We start from the raw sequence: 25065 nt of genomic DNA on the forward strand, positions 1-25065 counted from the left end.
GTGCAAAAAGGGTCAGGAGCCCATTTTTACTAAATTACTACAGGAAAACTCCAACTCATACACTTCTCATATCCAGCAGCCAGTTTTTCATAACATCACAGCCCTAAGACCAAATTATTCTTTAAGAAAAAGGAAGCCCCTGAATGACTTTGAGAAAAGTTTTTAATGTGGCTAAGAATTAATGGAAGAAACCCAAATTGAGGAAAATGTATTTTCATCTCATTTAATATTTTTTTACATCTACCATGCTGAAGTGTACACTGCTAGGTACGTAAGACATAAGATGGAAAGGACAGTTCTTTTGCTCAAGGAGCTCAGAGACCTGGATGAAAAGCATAGTTTAAGGATCCAGCAAAAGGATGCTACTGCTATAACAAAGACAAAAGGTGAAGCGGAGGAGGAGGAGGAAGAGGAAAAGGGAAGAATTTGCGGAGGAGGAGAAGGGAGAGACTCCAGATGCTACAGAGGTCAGGTCCTTAACACTTGGTAACTAATGTAGTGGAAGCTGTGACCAAATAAAAAAGTCGTAAGGCTAGGTCACTTGGAGATAGGGATGTCATTCACAAAACAGGGAAGTCAAGGGGAAGAATTAGTTTGCAGAAGGAAAAAATGAGTTTGATTTTGAAAATGTTTGACCTCAAGACACTAAAACGTCAACAAAATACACATGAACAAGCATATGAAAAATTTATCCTTGACACTATCTTCAGCTTCATACTTTAAACTAAAAAAAATCACAAAATCCTATCAATTATATCTTGTAAGCAGTTCTTGAATCTATCTACATCACCTCTACTGCTGATATGCTAATAATGTAAGTAACCTCTACCTCCTGCCTGGACCACTGCGAAAGCTTCATAAAAAAGCTTCATTTCTGCACATCCACGTCTGCCCCTCTTCAATCCATTTTTCATATAAGCACTCAAGTCAACTTTTTAAAAAACAAACGAATAGGTAATTCTCCCACTATAAACTCTACTAATATATTCTCAGTTCTCTTAGATAAAGACCAAAAGCACTGACGTGGTTTAAAAGATCCTCTACTAACATCTGACTTCCACCAGTCTCTCCCACCTCGTTTTGCATCCTTCTCCAACTTGTTCATCACATTCCAGCCACAAGGACTATTTATTCCGTTGTTCGAACCTGCTAATAAGCTCCTTAGCAGCTTTTTCTTAGGGGCTTTTTCTCCCTCTTCCGGGAATTCTATCCCACATCTCTTGCTAACCCCTATTCATCTTTGAGGTCCCAGTATAAGTGTCACTTACTCAGGAGTGTCCCAGACTAGGCTAGTTTCCCTAACATCCGTTCTCATTTCATCTTATACTTGTGTCTCATTGTGTAACCTACAACCTGTATGTTTGGAATTATTTGTTTCATGCATCACTCTCACCAAGCTGTAAGCTCCAAGAGTGCAGAGGCCAAATCGTTCTTGTTCACTGCTCCAGCCTCTGTGCTCAGAAAAGTACCTGAAACAAAGTACTCAACAGTACTTTGAGAGACAGAGAAAGTGGGAGGAAGGAGAGAGGACAGGGAGAAGAGAAGGAAGTTCAGAGCTATAGCTACCAGCCTTACTTACAGAGAAAAATAAGCAGAGGGCCAAGGATGGATCCATAGATACATGAATACATTTAAAGGATATCTAGGGGTTGGCGGCGTGAACACAGCCTGCAGGGGGTTAGCGCACAACGGCTAGCCGGGAGGGAGTCCGGGGAAAAGTCTGGACCTGCCGAAGAGGCAAGAGACTTTTTCTTCCCTCTTTGTTTCCTGGTGCGTGAAGAGAGGGGATTAAGAGCGCTGCTTAAAGGAGATCCAGAGACAGGCGTGAGCCGCGGCTAAAAGCACGGACCCCAGAGACGGGCATGAGACGCTAAGGCTGCTGCTGCCCCCACCAAGAAGCCTGTGTGCGAGCACAGGTCACTATCCACACCCTCCTTCCGGGAGCCTGTGCAGCCCACCACTGCCAGGGTCCCGGGGTCCAGGGACAACTTCCCCGGGAGAACGTACGGCGCGCCTCAGGCTGGTGCAACGTCACTGCGGCCTCTGCCGCCGCAGGCCCGCCCCACTGCGTACCCATCCCTCACCCCCGGCCTGAGTGAGCCAGAGCCCCCGAATCAGCGGCTCCTTTAACCCCGTCCTGTCTGAGCGAAGAACAGATGCCCTCCGGCGACCTACACGTAGAGGCGGGGACAAATCCAAAGCTGAACCCCTGGGAGCTGTGAGAACAAAGAAGAGAAAGGGAAATCTCTCCCAGCAGCCTCAGAAGCAGCGGATTAAAGCTCCACAAGCAACTTGATGTACCCTGCATCTGTGGAATACCTGAATAGACAACCAATCATCCCAAATTAAGGAAGTGGACTTTAGGAGCAAGATCTATGATATTTTTCCCCTTTTCCTCTTTTTGTGAGTGTGTATGTGTATACTTCTGTGTGAGATTTTGTCTGTATAGCTTTGCTTCCACCATTTGTTCTAGGGTTCTATCCGTCCGTTTTTTTTTTTTTTCCTTAAAAAACTTTATTTTCTTAATAATTATTTTTTATTTTAATAACTTTATTTTCTTATTTTATTTTCCTTCTTTCTTTCTTTCCTTCCTTCCCTCCTCTCTCCTTCCCTCCTTTCTTTCTTTCTTTCTTTTTCTTTCTTTCTCTCTCTTTCTTTCTATTTTTTCTCCCTTTTATTCTGAGCCGTGTGGATGAAAGGCTCTGGGTGCTCCAGCCAGGAGTCAATGCTGTGCCTCTGAGGTGGGAGAGCCAACTTCAGGACACTGGTCCACAAAAGACCTCCCAGATCCACATCATATCAAAAGGCAAAAATCTCCCAGAGATCTCCATCTCACTACCAACACCCAGCTTCACTCAATGACCAGCAAGCTACAGTGCTGGACACCTTATGCCAAACAACTAGCAAGACAGGAGCACAACCCCAGCCATTAGCAGAAAGGCTGCCTAAAATCATAATAAGTCCACAGACACCCCAAAAACACCACCAGACGTGGACCTGCCCACCAGAAAGACAAGATCCAGCCTCATCCATCAGAACACAGGCACGAGTCCCCTCCACCAGGAAGCTTACACAACCAACTGAACAAACTTTAGCCACTGGGGACAGACACCAAAAACGACGGGAACTACGAACCTGCAGCCTGCAAAAAGGAAACCCCAAACACAGTAAGATAAGCAAAATGAGAAGACAGAAAAACCCACAGCAGATAAAGGAGCAAGATAAAAACCCACCAGACCTAACAAATGAAGAGGAAACAGGCAGTCTACCTGAAAAAGATATCAGAATAATGATAGTAAAGCTGATCCAAAATCTTGGAAATAGAATAGACAAAATGCAAGAAACATTTAACAAGGACCTAGAAGAACTAAAGATGAAACAAACAATGATGAACAACACAATAAATGAAATTGAAAATACTCTAGATGGGATCAATAGCAGAATAACTGAGGCAGAAGAACGGATAAGTGACCTGGAAGATAAAATAGTGGAAATGACTACTACAGAGCATAATAAAAAAAAATGAATGAAAAGAATTGAGGACAGTCTCAGAGACCTGTGGGACAACATTAAACGCACCAACATTCGAATTATAGGTGTTACAGAAGAAGAAGAGAAAAAGAAAGGGACTGAGAAAATATTTGAAGAGATTATAGTTGAAACCTTCCCTAATATAGGAAAGGAAATAGTTAATCAAGTCCAGGAAGCACAGAGAGCCCCATACAGGATAAATCCAAGGAGAAATACGCCAAGACACATATTAATCAAACTGTCAAAAATTAAATACAAAGGAAACATATTAAAAGCAGCAAGGGAAAAACAACAAACAACACACAAGGGAATCCCCATAAGGTTAACAGCTGATCTTAAAGCAGAAACTCTGCAAGCCAGAAAGGACTGGCAGGACATATTTAAAGTGATGAAGGAGAAAAACCTGCAACCAAGATTACTCTACCCAGCAAGCATCTCATTCAGATTTGATGGAGAAATTAAAACATTTATAGACAAGCAAAAGCTAAGAGAATTCAGCACCACCAAACCAGCTTTACAACAAATGCTAAAGGAACTTCTCTAGGCAGGAAACACAAGAGAAGGAAAAGACCTACAATAACAAACCCAAAACAATTAAGAAAATGGGAATAGGAACATACATATCGATAATTACCTTAAATGTAAATGGATTAAATGCTCCCACCAAACGACACAGACTGGCTGAATGGATACAAAAACAGTACCCATACATATGCTGTCTACAAGAGACCCACTTCAGACCTAGAGACACATACAGACTGAAAGTAAGGGAATGGAAAAAGATATTCCATGCAAATGGAAACCAAAAGAAAGCTGGAGTAGCAATTCTCATATCAGACAAAATAGACTTTAAAATAAAGACTATTAGAAGAGACAAAGAAGAACACTACATAATGATCAAGGGATCGATCCAAGAAGAAGATATAACAATTGTAAATATTTATGCACCCAACATAGGAGCACCTCAGTACATAAGGCAAATACTAACAGCCATAAAAGGGGAAATCGACAGTAACACATTCATAGTAGGGGACTTTAACACCCCACTTTCACCAATGGACAGATCATCCAAAATGAAAATAAATAAGGAAACACAAGCTTTAAATGATACATTAAACAAGATGGACTTAATTGATATTTACAGGACACTCCATCCAAAAACAACAGAATACACATTTTTCTCAAGTGCTCATGGAACATTCTCCAGGATAGATCATATCTTGGGTCACAAATCAAGCCTTGGCAAATTTAAGAAAATTGAAATTGTATCAAGTATCTTTTCCGACCACAACGCTATGACACTAGATTATCAATTACAGAAAAAGATTTGTAAAAAATACAAACACAGGAGGCTAAACAATACACTACTTAATAACGAAGTGATCACTGAAGAAATCAAAGAGGAAATCAAAAAATAGCTAGAAACAAATGACAATGGAGACACGATGACCCAAAACCTATGGGATGCAGCAAAAGCAGTTCTACGAGGGAAGTTTATAGCAATACAATCCTACCTTAAGAAACAGGAAACATCTCGAATAAAACAACCTAACCTTGCACCTAAAGCAATTAGAGAAAGAAAAACAAAAAAACCTCAAAGTTAGCAGAAGGAAAGAAATCATAAAAATCAGGTCAGAAATAAATGAAAAAGAAATGAAGGAAACGATAGCAAAGATCAATGAAACTAAAAGCTGGTTCTTTGAGAAGATAAACAAAATTGATAAACCATTAGCCAGACTCAACAAGAAAAAAACGGAGAAGACTCAAATCAACAGAATTAGAAATGAAAAAGGAGAAGTAACAACTGACACTGCAGAAATACAAAAGATCATGAGAGAATACTACAAGCAACTTTGTGCCAATAAAATGGACAAACTGGAAGAAATGGACAAATTCTTAGAAATGCACAACCTGCCAAGACTGAATCAGGAAGAAATAGAAAATATGAACAGACCAATCACAAGCACTGAAATTGAAACTGTGATTAAAAATCTTCCAACAAACAAAAGCCCAGGACCAGATGGCTTCACAGGCGAATTCTATCAAACATTTAGAGAAGAGATAACACCTATCCTTCTCAAACTCTTCCAAAATATAGCAGAGGAAGGAACACTCCCAAACTCATTCTACGAGGCCACCATCACCTTGATACCAAAACCAGACAAGGTTGTCACAAAGAAAGAAAACTACAGGCCAATTATCACTGATGAACATAGATGCAAAAATCCTCAACAAAATACTAGCAAACAGAATCCAAAAGCACATTAAAAGGATCATACACCATGATCAAGTGGGGTTTATTCCAGGAATGCAAGGATCCTTCAATAAATGCAGATCAATCAACATGATACACCATATTAACAAACTGAAGGAGAAAAACCATATGATCATCTCAATAGATGCAGAGAAAGCTTTCGACAAAATTCAACACCCATTTATGATAAAAACCCTGCAGAAAGTAGGCACAGAGGAAACTTTCCTCAACATAATAAAGGCCATATATGACAAACCCACAGCCAACATCGTCCTCAATGGTGAAAAACTGCAACCATTTCCACTAAGATCAGGAACAAGACAAGGTTGCCCACTCTCACCACTCTTATTCAACATAGTTTTGGAAGTTTTAGCCACAGCAATCAGAGAAGAAAAGGAAATAAAAGGAATCCAAATCGGAAAAGAAGGAGTAAAGCTGTCACTGTTTGCAGATGACATGATAGTATACATAGAGAATCCTAAAGATGCTACCAGAAAACTACTAGAGCTAATCAATGAATTTGGTAAAGTAGCAGGATACAAAATTAATGCACAGAAATCTCTGGCATTCCTATACACTAATGATGAAAAATTTGAAAGTGAAATCAAGAAAACACTCCTATTTACCACTGCAACAAAAAGAAAACAAATCTAGGAATAAACCTACCTAAGGAGACAAAAGACCTGTATGCAGAAAATTATAAGACACTGATGAAAGAAATTAAAGATGATACAAATAGATGGAGAGACATACCATGTTCTTGGATTGGAAGAATCAACATTGTGAAAATGACTCTACTCCCCAAAGCAATGTACAGATTCAATGCAATCCCTATCAAACTACCACTGGCATTTTTCACAGAACTAGAACAAAAAATTTCACAATTTGTATGGAAACATAAAAGATCCAGAATAGTCAAAGCAATCTTGGGAATGAAAAACGGAGATGGAGGAATCAGGCTCCCTTACTTCAGACTATACTACAAAGCTAAAGTAAGCAAGACAGTATGGTACTGGCACAAAAACAGAGAGATAGATCAATGGAACAGGATAGAAAGCCCAGAGATAAACCCATGCACATAGGGTCACCTTATCTTTGATAAAGGAGGCAAGAGTATATAATGGAGAAAAGACAGCCTCTTCAATAAGTGGTGCTGGAAAAACTGGACAGGTGCATGTAAAAGTATGAGATTAGATCACTCCCTAACAGCATACACAACAATAAGCTCAAAATGGATTAAAGACCTAAATGTAAGGCCAGAAACTATCAAACTCTTAGAGGAAAACACAGGCAGAACACTCTATGACATAAATCACAGCAAGATCCTTTTTGACCCACCTCCTAGAGAAATGGAAATAAAAACAAAAATAAACAAATGGTACCTAATGAAACTTGAAAGCTTTTGCACAGCGAAGGAAACCATAAACAAGACCAAAAGACAACCCTCAGAATGGGAGAAAATATTTGCAAATGAAGCAACTGACAAAGGATTAATCTCCAAAATTTACAAGCAGCTCATGCAGCTCAAGAACAAAAAAAACAAACAACCCAATGCAAAAATGGCCAGAAGACCTAAACAGACATTTCTCCAAAGAAGATATACAGACTGCCAACAAACACATGAAAGGATGCTCAACATCATTAATCATTCGAGAAGTGCAAATCAAAACTACAATGAGATGTCATCTCACACCAGTCAGAATGGCCATCATCAAAAAATCTAGAAACAATAAATGCTGGAGAGGGTGTGGAGAAAAGGGAACACTCTTGCACTGCTGGTGGGAATGTGAATTGGTACAGCCACTATGGAGAACAGTATGGAAGTTCCTTAAAAAACTACAAATAGAACTACCATATGACCCAGCAATCCCACTACTGGGCATATACCCTGTGAAAACCATAACTCAAAAAGAGTCATGTACCAAAATGTTCACTGCAGCTCTATTTACAATAGCCTGGAGATGGAAACAACCTAATTGTCCATCATCGGATGAATGGATAAAGAAGATGTGGCACATATATACAATGGAATATTACTCAGCCATAAAAAGAAACGAAATTGAGCTATTTGTAATGAGGTGGATGGACCTAGAGTCTGTTATACAGAGTGAAGTTAGTCAGAAAGAGAAAGACAAATACCGTATGCTAACACATATATATGGAATTTAAGAAAAAAAATGTCATGAAGAACCTAGGGGTAAGACAGGAATAAAGACACAGACCTGCTAGAGAATGGACTTGAGGATATGGGAAGGGGGAAGGGTAAGCTGTGACAAAGTGAGAGAGTGGCATGGACATGTATACACTACCAAATGTAAAATAGATAGCTAGTGGGAAGCAGCCGCATAGCACAGGGATTTCAGCTCGGTGACCACCTAGAGGGGTGGTATAGGGAGGCTGGGAGGGAGGAAGACACAAGAGGGAAGAGATATGGGAACATATGTATATGTATAAATGATTCACTTTGTTATAAAGCAGAAACTAACACACCATTGTAAAGCAATTATTCTTCAATAAAGATGTAAAATAAATAAATAAATAAATAAATAAAATTAAATAAAATAAAGGATATCTAGCAGAAATGTCCATTAAGGAATTATCCATGGGAGTATTTTACTCAGATTTTGGTGCAAAGGAGGTAATGAAAATCATGTATATAGATGGGATTTCCCCAAGATAGCATGCTACAAAAGAAAAGAGAAAGAGAGTAATAGTATCAAATGCTACACATGAACAGATGTACCTCCTCACATAATATATTCAACTATGAGCAAAAAATATTTATTTCAACATTTTCCCTTTCAGCACCTGCATCAGTGCCTGACACATCATGGATGTTCAAGAAATATCAGGTGAATAAACAAGTTGATGAAAAGCAATGAGTATTTTTCATGTGTGGTTTAGGAAACCAACTTTCCTTTATACTCAATGTTTACTTAAGTGAAATCAGTTATTTGAGCAAAAGGAATATGTAAATGCTAAAAGGTTAGCCCTTTCTATACAATTTAGAAAAGCACGAAGGTTCATTCAAAACCAGTCTTCCGAGAAACAGAATTTATAAATATAAATTAAGATGAATTTCCTGAAGCCTACTTATCACGGACTTAAATTTTCCAAAGCATATAACAATACTTTTGTCTGTTTTGTTTAACAGACCTTCTTAAAGTTCAAATGACTTTATACATATTCCTAAAATATTTCTTTTTATGCATTTGGCATTTAATTAGTTTAATTAAAATTAATTTAATTTGGCACAATTTTAATGAATCTGGACCCACCAAATCCTGCATACAAATCAGCTGAAAAATCAGCTTTCCCCAAATCCCCACAAATTGATTTTACTGTGTTTTTTGTTGATTTGGCTGTTTTAGAAGTAGACAGTTATCCAAAAGAGCTAGTAATAAGCTAAAAATTATATGTAGGAAATCTGTATTCAACATTAGAAAATAAAAATGCTATTTTTTAGTAATATAACATCCCACTATATGACTGCATTTCAGAACTAAGCTTAAATAAACTTTTCATGGTATCTGAGGATGGAGAGATAAAAGAAAAACTCTAGAAACAAGTCTTACACATTAAAATTTCACTGTGGAATTTCTGATGATTTAGGACTTTAAATCCTAAATCAATAGGAGCTTAATGAAGAATGTCTGGAATTGGTCCCATAAGATTTTTAGTCTTCTCATAAAAAAAAACCTCATACCCATGAGATTTGAAAGAATTACGGGTGGTAATGAAAGGCAAAGGTTATTAACATGCTCTAAATATTTATTTTAAAATATTTACTTTAAAAATTCCAAAGAAGAAATTCTCTTAATAGCTACCACTGTTTAGTAAAACCAAATACTTCTGTAATAAGAACAAATGAATTTTGCAAGTTGTTCTATGATATAGATCATTAGTTTCTATAACAACTTATTACTGAGTCTATTTTCTAACAAAACAAAAATTAGCCATAATTTAATTTAAAACTTCTCTGACTCTAAATCTGTTTCTTCATTTGCAAAATAAAGAGATAAAAGAGATTATCTCTGAGGTCCCTTCCAACTCTAAAATGCTAGTATTTAAATAACTCAAAACTCAAAGAACTTATGGAATAAGAGGGTTTCAGTCTTTTGTTCAATTTCCCTTAAAAATGAGAAATGAAAAATTCCTGAGTCTATGATCTAAGACAGGAATAGGCAAATTTATTTCTATAAAGGGACAGATAATAGATATTTTATACTTTGTGGGCCATAAGATCTCTGTTGCAATTACTCATCTGTTAGCATGAAAGCAGCCATAGACAACACAAAAATAGATGAATGTGGCTGTATTACAATCCGATTGTAATTTCTGGATATTGAAATTTGAATTTCATACAATTTTCATGTGTCACAAAATATTTGTCTCCTTTTATTTTTTTATTTATATAGCTATTTATGTACGTATGTATTTTAAAAATGTAAGAACCATTCTTAGTTCACAGGCCATACAAAAAAAGGAACTGAGTCGGATTTGGTCTGTGGACCATAGTTTGTTGACCCTTGACCTAGAGTATATTTTGATAAACAGGCTCATATCAGAAGGAAAAAAAATTAGTATGCAACACAGATAAAAATATTCAGAATATCACTATGCTTATATCAATAAGCACCCTTACAATTATCTGCCTTTCTTTCTGCAAAGATAAACTCCCGACTTTCACTTTTCTTTTACTAAAGTAAGATACCAGATAGAAGCAACCATTGTTTTTCCTTCAAAAACTAGACTAATATAGAAAGATCTGGAAGCAACTGAGGATTGGATGAAGTAAAAATCCAGAGATGGAAGAGCACTTCCAAGTTGAGCAGAGATTGCTGGCATTTTCTTGCATGAAGGCATTTGCAGAGTTTGGGTACAAGTGAGGATTGAGCTCACTAAAGGAAACCAAAAACTCGGGTGCTTTATAGATGTCTGCATGGGCTGGAATGACAGACTGGAATCTAGAAAAGCTCCGAATATGTGGCCAGGACATCTAAGAGTACATCTGCTTAGTGGTGGGGCACTGAAGAAAGATAGGGAGGCTGGGCCAAAAGGGCAGGGTCGATTTCCCATAATTGCCCAGTTTTAGAAGACAGAATCTCAGCAGATGGAGGAATCGACTTTATCTCTGATTTGGACTGAGGTAGCCAACACCTCACGCTATCTGTCTAGCACAATAAAGAACAAACCTTTCTGGAAGAAAATATCACCTGAAATAAATTAACTGTTCTTTTACACATAATGTTAGGCATAAAGTAAACATATTAAGAGACATCCAAAGAAGCAAAATAATGTGATAGACAGATAATCAAGAGAAAACCAGACAATCAGACAGACTCAAGATAACCCAGACTGACATTAGGAGGCAAGGACCTGACATAGATGCAAAGTTGAACAAAATGGATGAAATGATGTAATTTTCAACAAAAAAAATTTTTTTAAAAAGCCAAGTGTATTTCCTGGAACAGAAAAATCAATATCTGAAATTAAGAACTTGTTAAAAGACTCTAATAAGCAGAATAGACCAGAGGAAAACAGAATCCACTGACTTGCAGACAGGCCAAGAAAAAATATCCAAACTCCCCCAAAGAGAAAATAATGTGATGAACAAAAAAGAGAGTATGAAACATGCAGGACACAGTCAAATCGTCTCATATTCACGTAATTGTAATCTCAGAAAGAGAGAGAAAATGAGAATGGAACAAAAGCAACAGGTGAGGAAATAATTGATGATAATTTTACAAAAGTAAGGAAAGAAATCAACCCAGAGATTCAAGAAATTCAGGGAACTCTCAAGCAGGAAAATGCAAAGAAAACCACACCTAGGCACACCAGATGCTTGGCACAGTCAAATTGCTGAAACAAAGGATAGAAAGAAAATTTTAAAAGCAGCCAGAGAAGAAAAGATACATTTGAAGAAACAATAAGATTGATACCTTCTATTCTTTGTGTTGAAAGTGCTGAGGGGTGGAGAATAGGGGGGATTAGCAACCTAGAATTATATATATCTATCAAATATATCCTTTAAAAATGAAGACAGGGCCTTCCCTGGCGGTCCAGTGGTTAAGACTTTGCCTTCCAATGCAGGGGGTGAGGGTTTGATACCTGGTCGGGGAGCTAAGATCCCACATGCCTCGCAGCCAAAAAACCAAAACATAAAAACAGAAGCAATATTGTAACAAATTCAATAAAGACTTTAAAAATGGTCCACATGAAAAAAAAATTTTTTTTAATGAAGACAAAAATAGAGATAATTTTAGATCCACAAAAGTTGACACAATTCCTTGTTAATATACCAACACTACAAGATATACCAAAGAAAGGTCTTCCTTTAAAAATTGCTATGTCAAAATTTTAAATGAAAGGACACAGACTAAAAGTAAAAGGACTGCAGAAGATATATCTTGTACACACTCACCGGCCTCCCAAAAAAAGCTGGTGTGGCTATATTAATATTTGACAAAGTAATTTTTAAGGCTAGAAGTGTTATTAGAGATAAGCAGAACATTTCATAATGCTGAAAGGGTCAATTCAATAGGAAGACACAAAAATCCTAAATGCGAATGAATCTAATAACAACAGCATAGCTTCAACATATATAAAGCAAAACTGAGAGACGTAAAAAAAGAAAAGACAAATCCACAGTCAAAAAAATCAGATTTTAACATACTTCTATCTAACTGATACAACAAGTAGAGGACAAAACAGCATGGGTGCAGGAAAATGTAAAAACATGATTAATCAACTTGACCTAACTGACATACATAGAAAACCACATCCAACAACTGCAGAATACACATTCTTTTTTAAGGCAGATAGAATATTTACCAAAATAGATGATATGCTGGACAACAGACCAAGGCTCAACATGTTTCCAAGGACGATGATCACAGAAAAATTAAACTATAAACCAACAGCAGAAAGAAAATTAAGAAATTCTCAAATGTTTGAAAAATCTAAAAAAACAGATTTCTAAATAACCTATGGGTCAAAGAGCTATAATAGAGACTTACAATGGAAATTAGAAAATATTTTCAATGGAATAAAAATTAAATATGACATATCAAAACTTGTGGCATGTCACTGAAGCAGTACTTTGGGGAAATATATAGCTTTCCGCATACAAATGCATACAATGAAAAAAGAAAGCTTGAAAGTAAATGATGTAGGCTTACAACTTAAGCTAGAAAGAAGAGAGCAAATTCAATGTAAAGAATGTAGAAGGAGATGGGACTTCCCTGATGGTCCAGTGGCTAAGACTCCATGCTCCCAATGCAGGGGCCCAGGTTCAATCCCTGGTCAGGGAACTAGATCTCACATGCCGCAACTAAGAGTTTGCATGCCGCAAGTAGAGTCCACATGCTGCAACTAAAGATCCTGCATGCCGCAACTAAGGATCCCACATGCCACAACTAAGACCCGGCACAGCCAAATAAATAAATAAATTTTAAAAATAAAAGTAGAAAGTAGAAGGAGAGAAATAAAAATAAGGGCAGATATCAATGAAACAGGAAGCACCCATTCAATAGAGGAAATCAAGGAGTCAAAACGGATTCTCTGAAAAGATTAATAAATCTAATAAACCTCTAGAAAGATTGGTCAGGAAAAAATAAAACCACAAGTTACCCATATGAGAAATAAATTAGAAAGGGGACATAATTACAGACACTGCCCATAAATTTCACAACTTAAATAAAAGGACAAATTCCTTGTAAAAATATAACTTCTTGACACTAAACAAGGAAAAAACACAATATCTGAGTAGTCATATCTGTTAAAGAAATTGAATCCCTAGTCAAAACCTTCTCACAAAAAAAAAAACCTCTAGACTCAGATGGCTTTACCAGAGAATTCCTTCAAACACTTAAAAGAATTCACTGGTACAGTCTTTCAAACAATATCAGTCTTAGACTAACTCTTCCAGAGACTATAAAAAGAAGAAACATTTCCCAACTCATTTTGTGAGGTTAGCATAATTCTGATACCAAAGTCTGAAAAGGATATTTCAAAATAAGAAAATTTCAGGCCAGTATCTCCCATGAACATAGAAACAAAAATACTACATAGGCAAAAAGTAGAAACAACTGAAATGTTCATGAACTGATGAATGGATTAAACAACGTGTGGCACATCCATATAATAGAATATTATTCAGCCATAAAAAAGAATGCAGTAGACACATGCTATGATATGGATAAACCTTGAAAACATTATGCTAAGCGAAAGAAGCAAAGTCCACAAAAGATCACAGATGGTATGATTCCATTTATATAAATGTCCAGATAGGCAAATCCATAGAAACAGGAAGCTGATTACTGGTTGCTAGGGGCTGACGGAAAGGAGACAGAGAGTGACTACAAGAGGATATGGGATTTATTTGGGGAGTGAATAAAAATGTTCTGGTTGCACAAAGTTATGAATATATTAAAAATAATTGAATGATATACTTTGAAAAGGTCTATTTTATGGTATGTGAATTTCATATCTCAATACAAAAATTATGAGGAAAAAAAGCCATTGACCTAAAAATAATTTCAGTGTCCATCAACATATAAAAAGGATAATAAATAAAATGCAAAATTTATTTTTTAAATGTTTCCCCTTATTCTGAATAAGAGGAATAAGCAGAAAAATATTATTATTTCAACAGAAGCAGAAATGTTATTTTATAAAACTCAACAATCATTTGTGATGAAATGCCTCATTAAGTAGGAAAAGAAGGAAAGCTACTTAATCTAATTAAGATTATCAACAAAAACCCTACAGCTAACATTATACTTAATTATATTCGATGATGAAAAATTAAATACTTCCACTAAGAATGGGAAAAAACACAAGAACTTACATTGTCACCATTTCTATTTAATACTGCACAGGAAGTCAGTAAGTCAAGCAAAAGAAATAAAAGTCATAATGGTTGAAAAGGAAAAAGTAAAGCATTTTTATTTGTAGACAACATAACCATGTTTATAGGAAATGCAAAATAATCCACAAATAAAGAATTAATAAATAAATTATCAAGGTCAGTAAATAGAAGACCAATTTTAAAAAATCAACTAATTTATAAAACACCATATGTAAACTGAAGTTTTTCTATAGAAGCCAGACATTTCTCCTGTGTAATTAATGTAATGATACTCACTGTGTTCATGCAACACTGAATAAATTAGGGAGGGATAGTAGTCTGATTACTAAGTAGAAAACTTTTATTTACTTAACCTAGGCTTATAATTAGTAATAAGAACAGAGATTTTAACAGTTCAAGTTGATCTAGGAGAGAGAGGCAAACAATTTCCTATATATCTTCAGTCCCTTCATTTTATTTGGAAGTCTTTAGGTTGGGGATAGGAATGGGAGGGTGTGGGAGTGGTAAGGACTATAAATAAAGTTACCTTGGCAGTGGGCAGAGCAGCATAAGAAAAAGAGAGTGGGGGAGAGACTGGTAGTAGAGAGTGAGGGGAGGAAAAGACTCTGAAAAGTTATGACTTTATTAGACCATGCCTCATGCAGATTTATAATCTAGGTACACAGAGCCTAGGTGGCCAAGCAAAACTCAAGCCATGGAGCAACTATAAAACTTTCTGAAGACAGTCCACTTATCCTAGGACTAAGAGAGCCACCAGAAGGGTAATGAGAGTTAGCAGTCAAACAACCAGGCACACAAAGATATAAGGCACCATGAGTGAGAACTAGCAGAAAAAGAAAACAGAAGGACAAACAGACTCCAGATAAAAGCTTTGGACACAACTATGCTTACCAACTTTACAGAAAAAAAAAAAAAAAAAGATTAGCTTTAAAATATCTGCAGGGTATGGGGAATATAGCACATCTGAAAAAGAATCAAATCCCACTTCTAGACATGAAAACTATAACTGCAACTAAAGACTCAGTAGGTGACTTTACAGCATTAGACACGGTGAAGAGAGAATTTGAAGAGATCAGAAAAAATTACTAGAATTCAGAGAGAAAGATAAAAAGGGTGAAAATATGCCCCTGAGACCTCTTCCAAAACTTAAATCTCCTCCTTCAAGTCCCTCCATCCCAAAAGAGACAGCACTTACCGTATCCAAGTATACCCTTCCTACCATACACTGGACCCCAACTCATTCACCATCCTTGGGATTTTGCTCAACCACTTACACCCTTTCTTTGTTCACTCTTTAATCTCTGTCTTCTATGGCTTCTAACCCTAGAGGCCCACTGGCCTCCTCCAATTTAAAAAAATAGTTTAAATGATTCTCTATCCCTCTGCCCTCTTCATCACTAAACTTCTTGAGGAACAACTGTCTCAAACTTTTTCAATTCCCTACCATCAAGCTCCTACAAGTGTATGAGACTTCTCAACATCACAAACTTTCTTGTTGCCTACTGAATTCCTTACCTTCAGTCTTCATCCTTTATATTCTTCTACATATGAGTACTATCAAACAGTCTACTTCTTTAAATACTCCCCACCCTCAGCTTCTAGAAGAACCTCTATTTTAGTGTTCCATCTCCCTTGATGATGATTCTTTCTCAGTCTTCATTAGCTCCTTTTTCTTCCTTTTCCTGTCGCTTAAATCTTTAGCACATATATTACTTCTCATGAGAGTTATCTGTTCATAATTTATATTCATTTCTATATTGGTAACTTACATTGTTTTCAATAAGCTATAACAACCTTAATAATAGCTACTGGGAGTTCACAAGCATCATCAGAATGCTGGTCTACAGCCAGTTATGTTCTCTGACAATAAAGGTACATCCACCATGAAAATCTACCACCTTTCAAGTCACTTCAAAATCCCACCACTACCCATTTAGCTCAGAGCACATAATCTAACCCTCTACTTAATTGTTGAAAGGGACATCATTTAGAATGTACTACTTCCTTTACCTTCCTTTCACCCACCTCAAAATAATCTCCATGAGGGCCTTACTCCATTAATTGTCCTCACTCTCTCTTTTTCGCTCATTATTCCTGCTCTTCTCCCTTAGCCTACCAGCTTACGAGGACAGAATTTAGAGACATACAGCATAGGTTCAAATGCAGGCTCTGTCATTTATTAGCTCTGTGATCTTGGGAAGGTTAATCAACTGCTCTGTGCCTCAGTCGGCTCATCTGTAAAATAGGACTTATCCCATTAGATTATGAGGCACTTACAGTTATGCTTACTATTAATAAGTGCTAAACAAATTTTATTTCTTTTTATTACCATGCTAAAGTGTCTACTGTGGTTTGGGTTTCCCCAAAAGCAGACATGATTTAAGGATTCAAGAACAAGTAGTTGTTTGAGAGATGATCCAGGAAAAACACTGATAGGGGAAATCAGAAGTGAAATAGGGAAGGGAAGGCAGTCAAGAAAGAGTGTATTATTAAGCCAGTTACCCTGATGGGCAACCAGAGTGTGATCCTACTGGAGAACTCTAATGGATGGTATAGAACACAGCTCAGTTATCCCAAAGAAGAGATGTGAAAACGAGGTATTTATCCACCATATCCCCATCCATCAGTGGCTGAAAGCCTTTCTGACAGCATTAACTCCCTGGCATTTCTGGCTTGCCCTGCACACAGGCCAAGCATGTCTCTATGGCCAGTAAGAAAGTTCTCAGGCAGAAATTCATAAATGTAAGTAGACAATATCGAGATGAAAGCCAAAGAAATATGGCTAGGACACTAAGAACATCTGCTACAGTGTCTCTTATCCAAAAGACAGATTAATTCTTTGTCCCCTTCCTCAAGCTACCATCTTCCTTCTTTCCCTCTAAACACTAATTTCTAAATGCTGTACTCCCTTCTCCGTCTAACCTCAATTCACTTTCCCACTGAATGTGACTTTCTTAGCCTTCTGAAAAAAGGAGGTGGGGGTGAGTGAGTGTTAGGTCATTATCATCTCTTAATGCCAACTTCAAGATGATGTCTCAGACTTCTGTTTAGCTGACCTATAGGAAAAGAGTCAGTATGTAAGTGACAGTATGCTCATGAGGAGCCTCTGAATATACTGTACATAATATATTTGAGACAGGATTGAGAGACTCCTAGCAGGAGACTTTTCAAAATACAGGTCTAGAGACCAAGAGAAAGGTTTTAGCTACAAACCACAGACCAAGAAGTCCAAAACAATTAGGTAATTACTGAAATCAGAGGACTGACTGAAGTAACCCACAAAGAAAATGTAGAGAGAAAGGTGTCAAAAATGGCCTCCTGAGAAACTAGTTCTTCCTCCCTCCCTTAATACCTACAGGAAAGGCATTATTATTTCTGTATTTGACATCTAGTCACTTGCTATACCTGTCATTCTTTCATCATCTTTCTAACACCAAAATGTCTCTCAGATCTGTTCTATTTCATCTATTCCCATTGCCTTCTCTCAGGTTTTATTATCACTTGTCAGAACTACTACAATTGCTTCTTTAAAGGAACCCCTGCTTTGGGGATCTATGTCTTTTCATCCCTTATAGCACTGCTATAGACATTTTTATAAATTGAGAGTTTAACTCTATCACTTCTGTCCTCAAATAAAGCAATTCAGGAACATAGTAATCCAGTCCTAACATATCTTTCAGTCTCTTCTCCTACAGCCTTATTCTAATTTGTCCACTTCACCCACATTTTAGTTATTGCCAATATCTGTGTTTTACACTTCTTTGATTTTACCTCTATATTCACAACGTAGCTCCAGCAACTATTACTGTCTACACCTCTGGAGTCAGCAAACTATGGCCTGCAGTCCAAATCTAGCCTGCCACCTATTTTTGTAATACAATTATACTAGAACACGGTCATGCTCATTTGTTTAAATATTACCTATGGCTGCTTTCAAGCTGTAACAACAGAGTTGCAATAATTGCACGGGAGACTAGAGAGCCTGCAAAGCATAAAGTATTTACTATCTGGCCCGTTACAGAACAAGTTTGCTGACCCTTCAAACACGGGACAACATCAAGCAGCCTCATGTGTGTATAAGTGGATTCCCAGAAGGAAATGAGAGAAACTAGGTTTGAAATAATATTGGAGGAAGTAAAGGCATAATGTGTGAAATTAAACAAAAATTATATCACACATATCTAAGGAGTTCAATGAACACCAAACACATGATAAACACACACTAAGAAAAAACATATTTAGGAAGAGCATGGTCAAATTGCTAAAACTCAAAAATAAAGAGAAAAATCTTAAAAGCAACCAGAGAAGGAATTTTGATTCCAGTATGGTGGCATAAACCAAATACAGTCTATCTTTCACACTGTTTACAACTATAAACTTTGGGCAAAATACAAAAAAAAAAAAAAAAAAGAAAGAAAGAAAGAAAGAAAGAAATTATTTGAGGACTCTGAAAAGGAAACAAAAGCATATTGTGGAGGGGAGTCAAACTTGGAAAAATGACCCACAGGATAGTGAGCTTCCCAGCTCTGCTATTTTCTTCTCCTTTCTCTAACAGCTTTGCTCTAAGGCCAGGAAGCAATCACTGCATACAGAGAGCAGCAACACAGAAGTTAAAACTCCAAGAGAAACCCTATCTTTCTGGCCACAGGAATTGGGGAAAGGGGCTCCTGCATGCTGGAGAATGTGGAGAAAATCCTGGAAGGGAGAAAGATTGGAGAAAGGGATTCTCTTATCCTGCCTATAAGCCCACGTAAGTCTTAGGCTTGCTCTGGAGCTGCACAGGTATGAGACAAACCCATACCAACATAGCAAAGTCTCTGAGAATTAAAAACCACCACCCACAAAAGGCAAGACCAAATTTGCAATCTGAAGCTAAAGGGGTTGAGAGTCGGCTAAAAGAAACAAAGATCAACACTCCAGAGAATTATGGTAAGACCCAGAGTTTTCAAAACAAACACTCATAATGTATAAGATACAATCCAAAATGTTCGCAATGCAAAAAGAAAATGTGATAAATTTCAAGGGAAGAAACAATTAACAGATGCCAACCCTGAAATGATCCACATGTTATAATTATCCAACAGTACCTTTAAAGCAACTATTATAAATATGCTCCATGAAGTAAAGGCAAACACAGTTGAACTGAACAGGAAAAAATTCTCAGAAGACAAAGAGAAATTATTTAAAAAATGAGCCAAATGTAAATTTAAAAACTGAACAATGCAGTATGTGAAATAAAATAAATGAATGAAGGTGAGAGAGAAAAGAGTCTGTGAACTTGAAAATGGATCAATAAAAATTATCCAATCTGAAGAACAAAGAGGAAACAAATTGACAATGGAAAAAATAGTCAGAGACTTGTGGGACAATCTCAAAAGTTTTGTTTGGAATCTTAGCAGGGAAAAAGACAGAAACTCGAGCAGAATATTTTAAGAAACAATGGCAGAAAGCATCCCAAATTTGGTAAAAGACAAATTTATAGATTCAAGAAGCTGAGCATTTTCCAAAGAGGAGAAACTCAAAGAAAATAAAGACCAGATACAACAAATCTAACTGCTGAAGAACAAAAACAAAAAAATTCTTGAAAGCAGATAAAGAAAAATGACATACTACATAAAGGGAAATAAAATTTGAATTACCAAAGGTTTGTCATCAGAAATCATAATGGTGAAAAGACAGTGGAACAACATCATGAAAATGCTAAAAGGAAATAAGGTTTTACTCAGAAGTCTATGTTCCCCTAAAACATTCTTTAAAAATAAAAGCAAAATAAAGACACTCTCAGAGGAAGGAAAAAAAAGAGAGTTTATCCCCAGTAGACTAGTTTATAAGAAATGCTAAAGTAAGTCCTTTAAGCTGAAAGGAAATGTAGCATCTTCAGGAATGAAGGAAGAGTAACAGAAATAATAAATATATAGGTAAACATAAAATACTTTTTTCCTTTAATTTCTTTAAAATATGTATGACTGTTGACAGCAAAAATTATAATACTGCATAATGAGGTTTTCAAAGTGTGCAGCCATAACATACATAAGAGCTGTAACATAAAGGAGGGAGTGGGATGTAGCAGAGGGGAAAAAAAATCATCTGTATGTTTGTAAGGTTTCTCTATTTTAAGTGAAGCAGTACAATAGTAACTCTAAGTAGGTTGTGAAAGGGTAGGTTATCTATATTGTAATCCCTAGGGCATTAAAAATTAATACAAAAAGATAGAGCCAAAAAGTCCAATAGCTACATTAAAATGGAATACTAAAGAATAATCTAAGAGAAGGCAGAAAAGGAGTAAGAGAGGAATGAAGAACAAAGAGGGAAAGAGAAGACAATAAAATGGTAGACCTAAAGTCAACCATATCAATAATTAATCACATTAAATATTAATGGTCTAAACTCTCCAAATAAAAGGCAAAGATTGACAGAATGGATTAAAAAAAAAAAAAAAAAAAAAAAGGCAAAATCCTATGTGTACTGCCCAAAGGAGAGAAACTTTAAATATAAAAACATAGATAGGGCTTCCTTGGTGGCGCAGTGGTTGAGAGTCCGCCTGCCAATGCAGGGGACACAGGTTTGTGCCCCGGTCCGGGAAGATCCCACATGCCGCGGAGCAGCTGGGCCCGTGAGCTATGGCCGCTGAGCCTGCGCATCCGGAGCCTGTGCTCCACAATGGGAGAGACCACAACAGTGAGAGGTCCGCCTACCGCAAAAAAAAAAAAAAAAAAAAAACATAGATAGATCAAAAGTAAATGGACAGAAATAAATTCACCAGGCACACAGTAAGCCTAAGAAATCTGAACAGGCTATTTTAATATCAGATAAAGTAATTTCAAGACAAAGAGTCTTACTGGAGATAAAGAAACATGTATCATAATGAAATAAAAGAATAATTTATCAGGAGGTTTTAACAGTTATACAAATACATGTACATAATAGCAAAGCCCCAAATATATGAAGCTAAAACTGACAAAATTACAGGGACAAAGACAAATCCACAGTTACAATGGGATATTTTTAATACCCCTTTTCAGCAACTGACAGAACTAGACAAAAAATGAGTGTAGACATAAAAGAGCCAAACAACACTATCTACCAACTTTAACTACATGACATTAATAGAACTCTACATGCAAAAATGGCAGAACACATATTCTTTTCAAGTGCACGTGGTCTAATCACGAAGGTAGACCATATCCTGGGAGATAATGTGTATCTCAATAAATTTTAAAAGACTGAAATTATATAAAACGTCCATTGGAAAGTAATAATAATATACATTAAAAAATCAAATATATGAGGGTTAAATAAAATAATTCTAAGCAAGGCATGAATCAAAGATGAAATTACAAAGAAAATTAGAAAATATTTTAAGCTAAATGACAAAGAATATACTGAATATAAAAATTTGTGGGATGCAACTAAAGAAGTGCTTAGATGAAAATCCATCACTTTAAATACCTATATTAGAAGACAAGAAAAATCTAAAATCAATGACCTAAGATTCCATCTTAAAAAACTAAAAAAGAAAAAACAGAGCAAAGTAAAAAAGAAGTAAATTATAATAAGAGGAAAGTCAATGAAATAGAAAATAAACCAATATTAGAGAAAATCAATAATGCCAAAAGTTGATTCTTTGAACTTATAAACAAAAATGACAAACTTCTAGCTAATCAAGGAAAAAAGAGAAAACACAAACATGAAGAATGAAAAAAGGATTATCCCCACAGACCCCCACAGACATTAGAGGATAATAAAAAGAATGCTATGAACAACTTTATGCCAAAAATTTCAACAATTTAAATGAAAGGACAAATTTCTCAAAAAAAAAAGTTACTGAAATTCACATGAGAAATAACCAAAAAATCTGAATATCCCTGTATCTATTAAAGAAAATGAATCTGTCAAAAGCCTCCCTCAAAGAAAATTCTAGGACCAGATGGTACCCCTAGTGAGTTCTGTCAAATATTCAAGAAGAAATAAGACCAATCTCATGCAAACTTTTTAAAAATACAGACAAGATTACTAAACAACTGGTTTTCTGAAACAAGGACAACTATAATACCAAAACCTGACAAAGACATTACCAAAAAAAAGATTATAGACCAATGTCCTTCGTGAATATAAACCCCAAAATTCTTAACAAATAAAAGCAAATCAAAGTCAACAATACATCACATATGAGGTTTTATCCCAGGAATGCAAGGTTGACTTACCATTCAAAATTAATTAATTTAATTTTTCCTTTTATTCTCTTAATATATGATCATATTGATAAATGCAGAAAAAGCATTTGACAAAATTCAATACACATTTATGATAAAAACCATAAGCAAAATAGGAAAAGTAAAGAACTTCCTCAAATTGGCAAAGGCCATCAAAATATCTACAGCTAATAGTGAAAGACAAAGAGACTACTTTGTCATTGTTTCTCCCTCACATTAGGAACAAGGAAGGATGCAACTTTCACCACTTCTATTCAACACTGAACAGAAGTAGAAAGGTTCTTGTCATTGGAATAAAGGTTGGGGGAGCACAGGGGTATCTGGAGATCAGAAAGAATGATGATATGATTTTACAGAACATCCCAGAGAATCTATAAAACAGTTAAAATTAATCCACAGCATTCACTACTGGTCACCTATTATACTACTAGCATGCACTTGCTTCAAATAAATTCTGGACAATGTTCCTGCAGAATTCTGGTTAGTCTCATTTCCTGGAGAAACTTTCCAGAGGAAGTAAAGTAGGACAAACTACAGCCTCCACCACTGGTTTCAGATGGTTTCAAGGCCAAAACTTATAGTCACAACCTCTTCTCTGCTAGTCATTCTGGATTCCCTTCATCTTTGGCTAGAATTTCCTGGTCCAGTTGGCTGATCCTGTGAGGTGGCCATCAGGCCTTTCTCATGTCCATTTACCATTCAAGTTGGAAAAGAAAGTACCAATAGACACCCAGTAGATCACCTGTGTGCCAAACTCCATGCTCCATTGCATAACGGCAGCCTCCTTCAGATGATCAGGTACATTAGCCCTGTCAAAATGGTGACTCCTTATCCTGGAAAAGAAGCACCAAATCCCACCGGTAGCAGTCTCTTAAAGTATAACAGGACTCTTACAGTGTCTCTGTTGAAAATGTTTCCCTTCGGAGAACCAGGACCTTTTAACCCCCAGTGCTCAGAGCTACAGAGATGGGAAGCATAAAGTCCCCAGTGGATCACTGACAGTGATGCTAAGTGGAGGCATCCCAATTTCCATGTGTTCTTCCTACTAGGAACACTGAAGGATAGGACCTTACGCTCATCATCAGTTGTGCCCTCAGAAGACTGTCTTACGGGGGCTTCCCTGGTGGCACAGTGGTTGAGAGTCTGCCTGCCGATGCAGGGGACACGTGTCCCGGTCCGGGAGGATCCCACATGCCGCGGAGCGGCTGGGCCTGTGAGCCATGGCTGCTGAGCCTGCGCTCCGCAACGGGAGAGGCCACGACAGTGAGAGGCCCGCGTACCGCAAAAAAAAAAAAGACTGTCTTACTATCTATCGGGTCAGCAGCTTCTGGGCAGTTATGGTGCACAACAGGACAAATGTATCTGTGGGATTCATTTGCTATAAAGTGGGTCCCTTACTCTGAAATGATGTTATGTGGCACCCTGTGCTGATGGATCACTCTGTAAGCCCTCAAATATGGGCACTGATTGAGCCCCGGCAAGTTGCAAAGGGAAACTCATAACACAGAATATGCATCAAATCCAGTCAAAATGAATCACGGTCCTTTCCAAGGCACATGGACTGGTGGGTATCCTTGAAGGAAAGTTAGTCTCTGCTATTGTCAGGCTGGACATTCATCAGTTCAGTTGCTAGATCAGCACTGATGAACATAAATCCATTACTGGGCCCTTGCATAGCCATCATCAGTAATTTTTCCATAACCCTTGTAGGCCAAATGGAATAACCTAACAGTAGAGCTTATTATGTAATGAGATCCAAATAATTAATAAGAATTTACATTCTAACAACTTAGTAGCCATTTGAAAAATTAATACACATAAACTTAAAAAAAAATTTATATCTCACCTTAAATAACCACGATTACTTAATAATAGGACACTGCACATTCTAAGTACTGCACAACTTCTCAAACTTGTGCAGATTAAACATGTCACCCTCCTCTTCCACACTGATTTCTGTGCAGTGCTTTGTTGTATCACAGCAACAACCAAAAATTCAACTTTAAAAAGATATGACATCATCATGGGCTTCCCTGGCGGCGCAGTGGTTGAGAGTCTGCCTGCCGATGCAGGGGACACGGGTTCGTGACCCGGTCCGGGAAGATCCCACATGCCGCGGAGTGGCTGGGCCCGTGCGCCATGGCCGCTGAGCCTGCGCGTCCAGAGCCTGTGCTCCGCAAAGGGAGAGGCCACAA

At 37.0% G+C, this 25065-nt stretch overlaps 1 protein-coding gene across 8 annotated transcripts in view; it reads right to left on the reverse strand.

Annotated features, from left to right (window-relative positions):
* The window catches only part of MYCBP2 (MYC binding protein 2), a 271984-nt gene that overhangs the window by 237734 nt on the left and 9185 nt on the right, over window positions 1-25065 (reverse strand). The window lies entirely within an intron of this gene.

Source organism: Delphinus delphis, chromosome 18 (genome assembly GCF_949987515.2).
Source record: "Delphinus delphis chromosome 18, mDelDel1.2, whole genome shotgun sequence".
NCBI lineage: Eukaryota > Metazoa > Chordata > Mammalia > Artiodactyla > Delphinidae > Delphinus > Delphinus delphis.